This window comes from Scatophagus argus, chromosome 19 (assembly GCF_020382885.2).
Source record: "Scatophagus argus isolate fScaArg1 chromosome 19, fScaArg1.pri, whole genome shotgun sequence".
Lineage (NCBI taxonomy): Eukaryota > Metazoa > Chordata > Actinopteri > Scatophagidae > Scatophagus > Scatophagus argus.
In genome coordinates, this window is record NC_058511.1 from 20302277 (window position 1) to 20317600 (window position 15324).

Below are 15324 nucleotides of genomic sequence, written 5' to 3' on the forward strand. Positions count from 1 at the left end.
CTCTGTATCAGGGCTTTATTTTCCTCGTAATAAGAGGAAATCGCCAAGGACATGTATTTGTATCTTGTTATGACAATGTATTATTACAATTTAAGTCCATCCTATTTAATTGTCATATAAACAATTACACAATTATACACTTCAGGCTTTAATATTATCTCACATAATTCCTTATATTATATTATAGGAGTTCTGTAGTACTCCAGGGTGGGATGAAAATATTGCAGTGGTCACGCCGGTCAGCAACCATGGAGCTGAAGCCTGTTCATCGTTACATATCATTACTTTATTCAAAATTAGTGAGTGCAAAAATGTTTGTCCTAAAATCTTGGAGGAAGAGTATTACTATGTTTTTTTTCAATATAAAAGGGACAGAACCAATGTAACATCATTTCTGGAGGCAAGCTGGAGGTGGTCAGAGCAGCTGGGTGAGTCAAACACAGGGCTAAGACAGGGTTCAAATCCTGTGTCTGCACAAACGTTCGCTTTTGTGCCTAAACCTAACCAAACTGTGGTTGGTTAGGTTAACTATTATTAACAGTCCAAAAGGCATAATATGTTGTATGCGAATGTTTGTTGGAGAGCTTTGTACTGAAAGCATAACTGGATATTGCATATCCTGCAGGTACAAGGGTAAAAAATAATAGCCTGGAGCTTAGGGACATTTACCAAGGTTCTGTATTTGATGGGTTGGGAGCGAGAACATGTTGTCTAAGCACTTTTAGTTGCAAGTAAGTGGATGTCACACAGAAGGAAAATCCTTACGAAATACAAAAAGGCACTGGCTATAAACTATATTTTGAAACCATAATCTGACATTCATTAGATATTACCATCTAAAGCATTTGTATGAAATCTAGTGCTACTTTTAAGAAACTAATTTCAATACCAGTTTTACAGTTGGCTCTGTGTTCTGTGCTTGGGCTAATCTGTGATATTATTAGGAACCACTCCATACATTTTCATTGTTATGCAGATGACACACAATTGTACTTGTCAGTGAAACCAGAAAAAAACAAATCAGCTAGTCAAACTTCAGGCATGTCTTAAAGACATAAAAACCTGGATGACTTGCAATTTTCTACTTCTAAATTTGGACAAAATGGAAGTTATTGTTCTGGGCCCTAAACACCTTAGAAACCAATTATCCAATGATATAGCGACACTAGATGGCTTAGCCTTAGCCTCAAGCTCCACTGTAAGGAATCTCGAGTTAGGACCTGTCATTTAACTCACACATTACACATTTCTAAGACTGCATTCTTTCACCTCTGCATTATTGCAAAAAATTAGACGCATTCAGTCAGAAAGAGTCAGAAAGATGTAGAAAAATTAGTCCATGCATTTTTTACTTCTAGGCTGGATTACTGTAACTCCCTTTTATCAGGTTCCCCCAATAAATCTCTAAAGACTCTCCAACTAATCCAGAAAGCTGCTGCAAGATTACTCACAAGAACCAGCATTACAGATCATATTTCTCCTGTACTGGCTTCTCTACATTGGCTGCCTTTAAAATGCAGGATAGATTTTAAAATTCTTCTCCTCACATATACAGCCCTGAAGCCCTGAGGCGCCATCATATCTTAAAGAGTTGATAGTTCCCTATTATCCCACCAGAGCTTTACGTTCCCAAGATGCAGGGTTACTTGTGGTTCCCAGAGTCTTCAAAAGCATATTGGGAACCTGAGCCTTTAGTTATCAAGCTCCTCTACTATGGAACCATCTTCCGGTTTCGGTCCGGGAGGCGGACACCCTCTCTATATTTAAGAGTAGACTAAAAACTTTCCTCTTTGATAAAGCTTATAGTTAGGGCTGGCCTAGGCCGGCCCCTAGTTATGCTGCTATAGGCTTAGACTGCCAGAGGACCTCCCATGACACACTGAGCTCTTTCTTCCTCTCCTTCTGCACACATTTATGTCCCATTAATGCATATCACTAACTCAACTTCTTCCCTAGAGTTCTTGTGCTTTCTCATCTCGCAGGTTCCCATGGATCGTGGTTGGACCTCCTGCTGCGGTCCTGCTCCTACTAATTGAATTAAATAATGGATTTCCTTTCTGGTAACAAGGATAGGCTTCTTGCTCCTTTCCTCTATTATCCACAGAGCTAGAAAAATAACATTTGACAGTAAAGGAGCAAAATTAATAGTAACTGTGTTGTGTTTCATTGCAATAAAGCTTGTCAGTCCATTAATCAACTTCGTGTATGTATGGGCTGCTGACTTACTAACAATCACTGCAGACAGAAACATGCATCTGTTCGTGGACTCATGACTCATGACGGTGGAATGTAAACATTAAGGTGTCCTATTTGGCTGAGCTGTAAAGTTAGCCAGCTTAGTTAGCTTAGTTACTCATCCTTTCATCCATACGTAGATGCATGTTTCCTTCTGCACTGCGATACAGAAAGAAAATAGTTCCTACATGAAACTGCTCACAACAAGGTCTGTTGATCATCTTGCGTAACCGAGTCATAATTTCTGGAAAGAGCTGTTGAGTTTTTCAAATGTATGTTTTAGTGCTTTGAACACCACAAGTGAATTGCATTCTAGTTCCATTATAATGGAGAGAAAGCAGTGATTTCTAAAGCCGATATCTCCACTACCTTTGCAATTCACTTCAAAACAATCTTGATAAATAAATGGCACTACAGGTGAGAGAAAAAAATATGGATTGTTGAATTTGGAGTGAGCTTTATTTATTGAAAAAAAAAATCAATTCTAATTCTTATTTTGTACGCAGGTGCTGATCAAATAAAGAAGGAGAACTAAACAGAGGTTAAAGATTGCATTGCATTTAATTGCCTTCAAGCTTTTTGTCTTTGAAACAAATTCAGTTCCTACTTGAAAGTACAAATTTCTTATGTGATAAAACTAACAGTCTTCAATTAACTCTGTCTTCCCTGTCTGGTGGGAAAAGCACACTTGACTTGCCTGATGAGTAAGAGAGCCATCTCACTGATCTCTGACCCATGTGCTGCCTGCAGTGCTCTGCCTTTTGGGCCTCATTCTGCACCCTTGGTTGTGGGAGGGTGACTTTGGTCTATGAGAGCTGAGACTGCTATGTCCCCTCTGATTTTGGGAGATGATAGTCGACAGCATGAAGGCCGACCACTGTAATATCTACTGACAAACTGAATCAGACTAAACAGTAGAAGTACGTATTGCTGAGATTTGCTTGTCACTCGTGTTGTTCTTAAACAGGTGTGAAGGGTGACACGACAGCTTAGTGTAAAGCACGTCCTTGAAAGCAGCACTGTTCAAAACAACAGGTTTTTAGAAAGAGGTCAGTATTATTCTGCTGAAACTGTCATGTAATTTAATGTTGCACACTGAATATTTATTCACATCAGTACATGTAGATACTCTGATCATTGTTTAAATTACCATCTTGATCTGAAACTCAATACCAACCATTGAGAAGATGCAGATGCAGAATTTGTGCTGAAATCCTACAGCATACAAATTAAAATATTTACATTAGGTTTTTAACAAATGTAAAATCATTATCTGGGAAAGCCAGAATCCTTTTCTTTAGACTCAGACTCAGTGATTGCAATCTGTCACTCACATAAACCTTTAATGAAGTTGTTAAACTCTGAGTCAAAAGGAGAAAAGGGCTTCTGTTTTCTTGTGAATGCAAAGCAAAGTGGCAGACTAGATGACATAAAGTTTGTACATATCAGGCAAGATAAGGTACTGGGTCTGATACATTAAATTTGCTATATGAAAACTTGAGATTATAACATCAGATTATTACCTCTTACTCTAATTTTGTCAAAGATCAAGGATCAAGAATACTTTATTGTCATTCTCACCATGGGAACATGAAAAGAGCGAAATACAGAACTCGGGTCTCAGTTAATAACATGTACCTTTCAAGAAGAATAAGAAATAAAACAATAAAAAACACGGGAATGATGTAACATCAGTAGTAGTGTTGGGCATGAGCAGCATTGAGAAGACAGTGCTCCACAGTCAATGTTCAATGACAAGTTTCATCAATCAAAACTCCAAAAGTACTATATATACTGTGTATCTATCTGTACGTATATATTTTAAAAGACTTTTGAAGCCTCAATTTTTTGGAATTGTTCATAAGGCGATGCAACTCAATACTTGGAAGGTGTGCCAGAGATTGTGCACAGTGAGCGCTGTGCATTAAAATCGTCATGTTATCCATGAAATGTAATCAGAAGGATTTCACCCTGGTAACTTTGTGAATTTCACAGGCAATTCTCACACTGATCCACTCAGCTGCAACCACTGCTCAGGCTCTTTTGGGATAAGAAGAGCAGCCTTAAAGAATATGACTGAAGAAATCCATGAAATCCTGTCTGTTGCAAAATCCATTGCCCTCAGAGAGAAAAGGCACAGCCCTGCTCCCCCCCCACCCCCCCGTTTTTAAAAGAGGTCTAAAACTTAAGAGGAGCAACAATGTTACAGAGCCGAAAGACCAGTAAATAAAGACACAGTAGGTTTACCTTTCAAAATGAGTGATGCTTCGCACCATTCACAAGTTCCCGTAAAGACTGATTCTCAAGCATCTAGAGACAATTTTGATTGTAAGAGATGTTATATAAATGAAATTGAATTGAAATTCTGTTGTTATTTCCTGAGTGGTTTTAGGGGAAGTTCAGATAACACAACATCCTGAACACTCACAAACGTAATCAGTATCTTGATCAGTACCTTACCTTAATGAAAGTGTTTTAGTAGGCTGGTAACACATACAATGTGAACCTTGGTCTTAAGTCAATTTAATTTATTTATGATCATATCAAAGATTATCTCATGACACTTCCCAAATAGGGCATGTCTAGGTAATACTCTTTAAATAAATCTTAAAAATAAAGAGACCCATCATTCCCATATGAGCAAGCATTTGGCAACAGTGGCAAGGAATGATTGTCTTTTAGCAGATGGAAAGGATGAGGTCATCTGCCTTGACTGGTTGGGTTGAGAGATGATTATAATAATAATAATAATAATAATAGTGAAACTATGTGACAAACTGTGCGATATTGACACATGTGTTTGCATTGAAGGTACATTAAAGCTGAGTAAAAGACAGCAAGGTTATAGATCCACCCATTTTACATCAGGTCGCAGGGGAGCTGAAGCCTACCCCGCTGACTACAGGCGAGAGGCGGGGTTCACCCTGGACTGGTCGCCAGTCAATCACAGGGCTGACACACAACCACACACTCACACCTAGGGGCAATGTAGAGTAGCCAATTAGCCCAACGTGCATGTTTTTGGTATTGTGGGAGGAAGCCGGAGTACCCGGAGAAAACCCACGCAGGCACAGGGAGAACATGCAAACTCCACATAGAAGGGCCCAGACCGGGATTCAAACCTGGAACCCTCTTGCTATGAGGCGACAGTGCTAACCACTGCACCAACACGCCACCCCAGGTTATTGATTATAAATGTAAATGAAATATCCCAGTCGAACATCTAAGCTTAAGAGCTATAAGCTGTTAAGCTTAAGAGCTTATAGTTCTTCATCACCTTGAACATGTATTCTATGAAGCTAAAGTGTTACGGTGTAGAGCTACCAGCAGTGCTATTTGGGTTGTTCAAAACAAGACTTATGTCATTATATCATTATTAAACATAATGCTAATTTGAATGGCACATTGTAAGCTAAACTTGTCATTTCTCTACAGGCTAGGTATTTTACATTTTATATATAATTTTAGATTAGAATTTATTCAAATTATGGGTTAGTAAAATATAACCCTGAAAGTCCTAAACAGCAAGTAAGGTCATTTTTATTTGATACTCATAATGTTTATTTTTTTTTATAAATGTTAATTATTGTTTTTTATTCAAATAAATCATAATGTTAATTACTGTTAAAATTTCAATTACAGTATTGGTCAGAGAGTTATTTTCCTGTTTTTACAACTCAAGTGCCACAGACATAAATAAACATAAATAAAGTAATTTATGTTCTGTGATTTCTGAAAAGACAGCTCCAGTAAATGTGCAATGCAGTCAGTATTTTTGTGTTGACTCTTCATTTCGCTGTGTTGCTTGTGCTAGCCTCCTGTCCTTCCTGGTTGCTACAGATTGATTTGCTGTTTGAGGGCTGGAAGGTGATGCATGGCCACCCTCTGTGGATGAAAGAGGCATCTCCTGTCAATGCCTTTAAAGTCAGGCATCTGTTATTTCTAAGGACATCTTTGGATTAGCTTGAAGAATGATGAACCCCACACAGTTCCCACAGCACTGATAGATCCTGGTTCTGAACGCATGCATTAGCTGCTCTTTGAAACCTACTCCAGCTTCGCTCTTCAAATATAAGCCTTATTTTTATATGATTGTCTTCATTTCTCTTTCTTTCACTCTTACTTGCACATCCTCTGTTATAGTTATATTTGAATACAGCAGCAGTGAGCACAATTTAAGAGAAGTAGTTGGGAAAGGAGGTGACAAGAATACACTCATAATGTGTTTGCGGGGAAATTAGGACTGCTCCAAATAGCTCAAGTTCTCAGGAGAACTGCTTGAAGTAGTTTAAAATATTGAGAAAGTTTTCCAGTCTCTGACATGGGCCGGAAGCTTTTTTTGCAAACATTGATTTATATAAGTACAAACGATGCCGCCTCTAGTGCTTGTTCCTACAGCTCTGCATCAGCCTTAAGACAATATTAGTTTCTACATCCCACTTCGCTCTCCGTCTTTTGCTGCAGCTTTTTGGATATCTGTAGCCCAGAAAGACTGTAGTCAGCCTCTACAATCAGTGGTTGTGTATCTGTAACATTCTGTGGTCAGCTCTGTCAATCAGAAGGAGTGCACCAAGGGTCAATCCCAGCTCAGCAAGCTCAGTCCAGGAAAAAAAAAACAGTGAATTACTGTCTGATTTGCAACCATTAGGTTATTAAAATCAGAAAATGAAAAACACAAATCCTAAATAGGATAAAGTTCAGCAAATTGGTGAAATGATCTCAGTAATTTCAGCTTTTACTGCCTTTATGTTTGGATTAGGGTCTGCTCAATCGCAGACCCCATCTTTGTATTTTATTTTTGTATTCTGTATTTTTAACGTTTATTTTCCTTGAGCACAACCCTCACAACATACAGCACATTCAAAATGCTGTTAAATGATCTGCCATGCACTAAGAATGACGCATACTCAGGCCATAAGAACTGAAGCGTGACTGATACATCAGCATGGCTGTCATTTTAACGTATTACATATACTACTGGTATCAATTTATGTATCACCTGGTAAATAATATCTGATTTAATTTAGAAACAGTAGAGAGTAGAACACTGACATGTTTATTTTTCAGCTGTAAAATGTTGAGTACAGCATGTATTTTGGTCTCTTGCTTAAAAAACAAATTTAAGGGACATATATGAAAATGTTTATATTATACATCCATATAGAAAAAAAACACACATATACATACACTCTTCACATCACTCTATGGTGTTGGTCAAACACTCGGACCCAGACTCAGATAGTATTGGTTGGATTGCCTTACAATGTTGCACAGACATCCATGAATCATACTGACGAGACCCCTGTCCTTTCATCTAGTCACCACCAAAAGGCTGACATTTTTGGTGCAAAGTAAAATATCTCCACAAATGGAGTGGCAGAGTACACATTCATGTTTCAATCCTCCTTCTATGTGGAGTTTGCATGTTCTCCCTGTGCCTGCGTGGGTTTTCTCCAGGTACTCCGGCTTCCTCCCACAATCCCAAAGACATGCGCATCAGGCTAATTGGCTACTCTACATTGCCCCTAGGTGTGAGTGTGTGGTTGTCTGTCTTTGTCTGTGTGTCAGCCCTGTGATTGGCTGGCAACCAGTTCAGGACGTACCCTGCCTCTCGCCTGAAGTCAGCTGGGATAGGCTCCAATGGATGGATAATAATAATAATGATCTGACTCTTCTAAGAACATCATTCCAATAGTCATGTGTATTTTCACTGTGTCTACCACTCTTGTATTGCTGGGTGGCTGCTAAAAAGGCCTAATATCATTAGTCACACTGAACAACAATATGAACAGAAGGTTCCCTCCAGGTATGTCCTTACACAGTTTGTCCTATTTTGTGCTGAGTTCGGGCACAGATTATCTGTGTTTGTGGAAGTTCTTACCTGCACTGTGCTGTCTGTCTGCCATAGGTCCACTCACAGGCTCAGCCCACTAATCACAGCCTTCATGTCTCTCACTCCCACACCAACAGAAACAGATGACCTGGAGAACACAGGATGACAGCACACCTTCAGCTAAGACATGCTTTGTGACAAACAAAGTCACGGTCAGGCACGTAGGCGCTAACAAACAACCCCAAGAAACAAATGCAGTACATGTGTTTTCACATGGTTTAACTCATTTCTTTCATATTGCTAACTTATAAATCAACTGATTGTTACATCACCAGTAAACACACAAAAAAATTGTTAGAAAGTCAAAAACAAACAATATATAATGCAAATGAGATTTCATTTATGAAAAAAAACCCGAAAAGTATATGACCCCATTTCCATTCACAATCAAGGTAAATAGAAAGACACTCTTATTTACTGAACATAAATAATTAATGTAATCATTAACATCAACACACATATCACTGTGCTCCACCACACACAATACCTACATGGGGACATAAAGTGAAAGATTTACATTTTGAGCTTAAGCAGCTTCCTGTCCAGATATGAGTAATAGAGTAACAGCCAGCTCTAGTGCAGAAAACCCTCCTGAGATAAGTTCCTGTAATACCTCTGTCACTGTAACTAGTCTCCATGGAAGCTCTGCTGGAACAGAGATGAGCGGTAATGACTTTTGCTTCTTATTGTGCTGACATTTACAGCTAATTTACACATTTCACATTTGAGCTATTTGGCTCGTGTTACTATCCAGAGTGAATTACAATGCTAGATTTAGCTTCAGTACCAACAGAGGAAATGTCTTTTTTCTGGTTGTCGATGTTAGTTGCGATGTCTCAGATGTTTCCAACCCTAGTGCTGCCTGAGTTCACTGAATGTGAATTTGACCAATGGATGCGATCGGAAGGGATTTGCTCGTTATCATGTTTCCTCTGTCAGCGAATGGGCAGAGAGTGGTGTATTGGTGAGAACAGAACAGTACCTCTAGTAGACCTTGAGTCATTATCAGAAAATCTTCAAGGATTCAAGGATTCAAGGAGCTTTATTGTCATTTCACACACGTAGAACATGAGTGGAACGGAATTAGGTCCCGGTATAAGCCCAATTACCTAACAAAATAAATATAAATATAAACAATGCTATATAATATAAAAAAAGCAATATAAGATATAAACAGTATGGACAGTAGTGCAAATGACTGACAGAGTAGTGCAAATGACAGTAGTGCAATGGGATGAGTAGTTCGAGAGTTCTGTGCAAATGGCTGCATTGTGCAATGTTCCATGAGTGGTTGTTGGTGTAGGTGTGTGTGTGTGTGTGTGTGTGTGTGTGTGTGTGTGTGGGGTGTGAGAATAAGCCAATGAGATGCATTAACCTGGAAGCTGGATCTCAAAGTCATTTACAGAATGTAAATAAGACACAAACATCTAATGGACCTGTCAGAGAAGAGTCTCATGACATCTACATCTGCATATTCATCTGACTTGTAACAACTCAGGGATCTGAACTTGCTTTTTCTCATTCTATGACATTTCCAAAACAGAAATTTTTTATATGTCTTGTGAGACCCTCGAAACGGGAGCGAAGTTAGTAATTTTACAGTTTTAGAACAATTGGAAGTGATTGTAGAGAAAAATGAGAACAGAACACAATAAGTAGAATCACTTGAATAGTGTGTACAGTGATCCAACCACACCTGTGTTCAACATGCACGAGAGCACCTGAGCACAAAATGAGATCAGCTCCTGCATGAGATCAGATCTGACTGTTCACAGTGTAGCATCACACAGCGATCACACTCTCAAAGCTACAGTATCACAACTCTAACCCTGCTGATTCTCCAGGTGTACTTTTGGATTGGCTCTGATTTTCCTGAGCCACTTAGTTTCAATAAATGTAGATTTTAATCTTATGGCATATGATGATTTTATAGAACAAGGGTGGAGGAAGTGCTCAGATCTTTCAAGCTCAACATCAGTTGAACTAAAAGCATCAGTACAACAATGTCAAAATACATGTAATCAATAAAACTTAGGGCACTCATGCTGCAGGACCAGTAAAAGCTGCATTACATGTTTAATAGATTGATCAGAAGACTTTGTATGAGGAAGCTTCACCCAGAATTAAGCTAATGAAGCTAATTCATGCTGACAGAAACTCACTGCTGCACCAAAGTGAGTACACCGTGGTACACCTGAAAAGCTCATTAGCTTTGGGTTATCAAAAGGAAAGATTCAAAGGCTTTTTAGAAATCAATTAAAAGAGATGAAAGATAATGAGTTCGATGGGATGCTTTGATAGGGTTTTTGGGGTTTTTTTACATTTCATGATGAATAGGGTAACACATTTTCAAAGGGCTCAGAATCCAATAATCTTTCATCAGTGACGGATTAGTGTTCTCATACCTGCAGCTGAAAAAGTCCATTGCCAGTGACTCTTAAAATTACATATATGACCATTTCCAAAACAATATACCACATATGACCTTTGGGTAGTCATGACATTTTCGTACTAAACTTGATCTCCATGTGGATGGGCTGTGTATTTTCTATATTTCTATATCATTGTTGGTGTATGGATCATGCTAATTTTGCACTCATTGCCTATGTTGTAAACATTCAGGGAAACAAAGACTTGTGCAAAACATTGCACATCAGGCATCAGGCTGAGCTGTGGGAGCCTCCTTTACTTTGGGTCAGAGACAAGCATTTAAAATGATTCATTTAAAAAAAAACATGTTTATTGGACAGCTATAGCTACAGGTCAACCCACTATACTTTGTTTTGCCTGAGTCCAGGTTTGCTTCCAGCTACAAGCTACACTAAACTACATTAAAGCAGAGGTTTCTCGATCCATGGTGTAGAATATCGTTTTGGTCTATGAATAGAAAATACGACCATTATTTATTATTATTTGTATTGTTTAAGCTATAGGCTGCTGTATAAGTCAGAGTTCAACTCTAATGCTCAAACTCTGATCTGATACACAGATACATGACTACACTGATTATATTCTCTAATTAACAGTCTTTATTGTTTCACTACACATGCCATCCCACTTTGAGGAGGATGATAAAGCATAATCTTCTTAATGAAAAAAAGATTGCTTCCTCTGTATCTCATTTTCCTCTTTCCACATTTGGTCCTTGAATGCACCATATAACAATGAAAAAATCAGCTGTAGGTAAGAGGTTCTAGTTTTTCTGGGAACTTAAGTTATTGCTGGCTCTAATACACATTCCACACTCACACTTCACATTTATACTCTGCATACATGCTCATTTCCTTTCAACTAATAGTAAACTGATGGAAGCATTCTTCTTGAAGTAAAACATGCTTCCTATTAAGTGACTAGGGGCCATTACATACTGCCCTGTCATGGTCTGCTTGAAATAACCACAGTAAACCACTGGATATTGGTCTGCGGTACAGCTTCATTTTATAGTTCAGCTGTTTGTGTTTTAAGAAAGGAAAACTTAAGAAACGAAAAGGCCAACCACAAGCTGTGGGAACCCAAGGTATCAATTTCAAGTGTCTTTTGATTAAAGTCATACATGTTAAAATTAATGTTTAATTAATTTCATTTTTAATTTCAATTCAGTTCAATTCAGTTTATTTATATAGCGCCAATTCACAACAAAAGTTATCTCAGGACATTTTCCAATTAGAGCAGGTCTAGACCAAACTCTTTAATTAGATTGTTGATTTTTAATTTGATTGATTCATTTTTATAATTCCATAAATGTGTCTGAAATTGAAAGTCTGAAAATCTGAATGTCATTCTGGACAATACAACCAGAAAATAGACTTACTTACCTAGAGTCTAGGTGATCTGCTCAACATTGGCACCAGTGTGTCTGAAATGTCAGAAACTTACGTTGGCACTTTTTTTGAACAAGGCGTTTCTTTGTTAATGTTAATTTGTTAATGTCACAATGGACATTGTTACATTTTGAAGGATGTTTCATACAGTACAGTAAATGACTGACAATACAGTTAAATGAACAATTCAATTTCTCAGATTTCATTTACCTCATTTCATTGAAAAAAATGCAATCTGGAGGCAAGAAAAACTCATCTCATTTAACATAACATAGATAAGGTGTTTCCGATGCAATACAGTGTATTTCTAACACTGACTTCTAAGATGGGCGCTTGTCATTATGAGAGGACATTCCTGGTTTTTAGTGCTGCTTGTACCCAACCTGTCCCAGAAGAGACAATTCAGAGCTGACATTTTGGGGTCAGCGAGCAAATTTGAAAAGATCCCTCAAAAGTTAATTTTCAACGAACAATGTGTGCTTTCTGTGGTCTGCTCACTACTGAAATATTAATCTTAAATAAAAGCCAGTCCCTGCTCCCAAGCAGCCACGTTGCATACACTCTCCTGAAAAGCCAATGTGAAATAGCAAAAATAGAAACTAAATTAAAAACTGCATTAGAGGTACTGTATGAGTCCACTTTGTTGGCTGCTGATGCTATTTTTACCAGCCCTTTGTCCCAGACCAACCTCACTGCATACGCAGGTTGCTTCATTAAAACAACACTTCCAGCTGTTCTCAGCCATTTGCCTTCAACACAGTGTACTTTGACTTAAAATGATAAAAGCGTGTGATGGAAGCCTGGAAGTATAGGCTTTAGCAGCACCTAAAATCTATCTCTCATGGCCACCCGTGAAGGTGTGTTAGTAAAATATTTAAGAATGTTCCTGAAATGAGTATTTCTGACATGGTCAGAAATCAGTCAATAAATTGGTTAATCGACAGAAACTAAATTGTATGCAATATCAGTAATATTTCCAGAAATTATGCAGCCAAGATTCCCATGTTCAGGGAATTCATAGGGTGCAATGGCTGAGCCTCGCCATGTGTGAACCACCTTCTTGATCATGGTATCTCCTCTGCCAGGTAAGTATCTAGCCCACGGCTGCAATTGTGGCCTAGAGCTTAGAGAAGTGACTTGTAACCAGAGGGGTGCTGGTTTGATTCCCCCCTGGAGTGGCAGGAAAAAACCTGAGCGGGGCGTGGAGGGTGATTAATTAATGCTCCCCCCCCCATCTGCTCTCTGGGTGCCCACTGCTCCTGTGTGTTTTACTGCATGTTGCATGTGTGCATGTTCTGCTCAAAACTTACTGCAATTACTATTGTTTAGTCATAATCTGATTTAAATCTGTTACGACTCAGTACAGCTACTACCATTATTGTTACTACCATTGTTATCAAAATCACCATAATACCTTCTGTATACTTCATTGTCATTATCATTATCTACATTTCCGATACTTCTGGTATTATTACTGCTGCTATGCATCTCTGCTTGTGTGCTCCTTCTCTCACACCCCACCCCCTCTGCCTCTCTCCTTTGCTCTCTCTTTCTCTCTCTGGCTCTCCTGCTCTCTCTCTCTCTCTCCCTCTCTCCCTCTCTCTCTCTCTCAACCCAACCGGTCAAGGCAGATGGCCGCCCATCTTGAGCTGGGGTCTGCTCCGAGGTTTCTGCCTTCTAAAAGGCAGTTTTTCCTCGCCACTGTTGCCAAGTGCTTCCTCAAGGGGGAATGTTGGGCTCTCTCTATTTACAATTTAATTAAAGAGTTTGGTCTAGACCTGCTCAAATTGGAAAGTGTCATGAGTTAACTTTTGTTGTGAATTGGCACTATATAAATAAACTGAATTGAAAAATTGAATTGAGTGTGTTCAACCAGTGATGAAATTTCGATGCATGTAAAAAATATACTGACAGTAAAAGTTTAATTTCAAGTTTAATACACAACACTGAAGTCATTTATCGAGAGAAAAAGATCAAACATTTCCTGGTTAAAGTTTAAGTGTGTGAATCATCTGGGTCAGTTGATGATTTCTGCTGACATTTCACTGATTGATAGAAAAACTAGAAGCCAAGCCACCTCCGTTGAGACCAGTAGTCCACTCTTTTATTATATTGGATGTTTGGATATATCAGCATCACCTCTCTATCACTTTGACTCAATTATCACTTTGACCTACCAGAAGTGTGTGGCATTATCTGCAATATCCCTACATTGTAGCAAATGCTCTATGTATTGGTACCAGTCTGGAGTCCCATAGCAGGTTTCCAGCTGTGTTTCATTGCAAAGATCAAGATGAAATATGTACATAAAATGTGTAAATGTTACAAAATGAATTACAAGATTTTGCTTGAAGGGGTTAACAACAACATTGACAAAATGTTAAAAGATACTGTCCCCAATTAACCACGAAATCCATGTGGACATGGGAAGAACATGTAAACTTGACAAGGAAGATGCAACGCACCAAAAACAAAAGTGAAATCATTCTCTGTACGTCAGAGTTGTGGTGTGGTGTGCAGAATCTGACTCTCATGAAAGCATAGATATTCAAAATAATTAACTGTAAAAATCCTACATGAAGACTCGTAACTGTACATCAATATTTTGTCCTGCATTCAGTGAGCCAGTGGTAAATAAGAGCTCTTTAAAGGCATTTTTGAAAAACAGACTTTCTTTAACGTAACCTTTTAATCTCAGAAGATTAATCCATATCGGCCACCCCTTGTTTTAAAATCCTGAGTCGCCTTCAGCGCTGACATTTTGTGAATTCCTCTATGACTTTATGTAGTCTTAACAATCACATAGACTTTGTCTTTGTGGTGAGCACATCAATGTCTGGATGAAATACTCACAGTGAGTAGGGTGAGTATTATGAGGTGGAAGAACCGCCTGAGGTCAGAACTCCATCCTCACACCATTGCAGTGCCCAGGGCTCTGAACACATCCTCTCGGTCACAGCCTCCTGTGGGAAGAGAGGCAAAATACCCTTCAGTCAATCACTGTCTACGTACTTGTCTGGCAGACTCCAAACTATGTTGTAGCTGTGGTCACATCATTTTTCAGGGCATTCCGCAAACTTTTGCCTGCACACAGCGAGGGTAAAAGTTCATGAAACTGTAGATCAGCCTTGAAATGAATCTCCTCTGTTCTGTTTTGGCAGTGAGTATTCCACCCCCGACACCACAGCCTTGGAAACTTATAATGTTGTATGATGTATAATGTAAAATACTAATGTTTGGTAGCGCATCTAAGACTAACTATGTCAACATTCTCAATTCAATTCAATTCAGTTTTATTTAAAGTGCCAATTCATAACACAGTTATCTCAAGACACTTTACAGGTGTGTAAACAACACATTCAAAAAAAAAAAAAG

The 15324-nt window shown here is 38.6% G+C and overlaps 1 protein-coding gene and 1 pseudogene across 2 annotated transcripts in view; both read right to left on the reverse strand.

The window, feature by feature from the left end:
- lrfn2b (leucine rich repeat and fibronectin type III domain containing 2b) overlaps positions 1-15121 on the reverse strand; it is a 48976-nt gene extending 33855 nt beyond the window's left edge. Inside the window, exons 1-3 of one of the 2 annotated variants that reach the window (XM_046373740.1) lie at positions 14803-15121; positions 11944-11984; positions 8117-8216 (exon numbers count right to left, since the gene is read on the reverse strand). The gene's annotated coding sequence lies outside the window, so the exon portion shown is untranslated. The remainder of the gene's footprint in view (positions 1-8116; positions 8217-11943; positions 11985-14802) is intronic. The other variant, XM_046373741.1, reaches the window with a different exon arrangement.
- LOC124051124 lies at positions 12893-13042 on the reverse strand (annotated as a pseudogene).
- Positions 15122-15324: the final 203 nt, after the last annotated feature.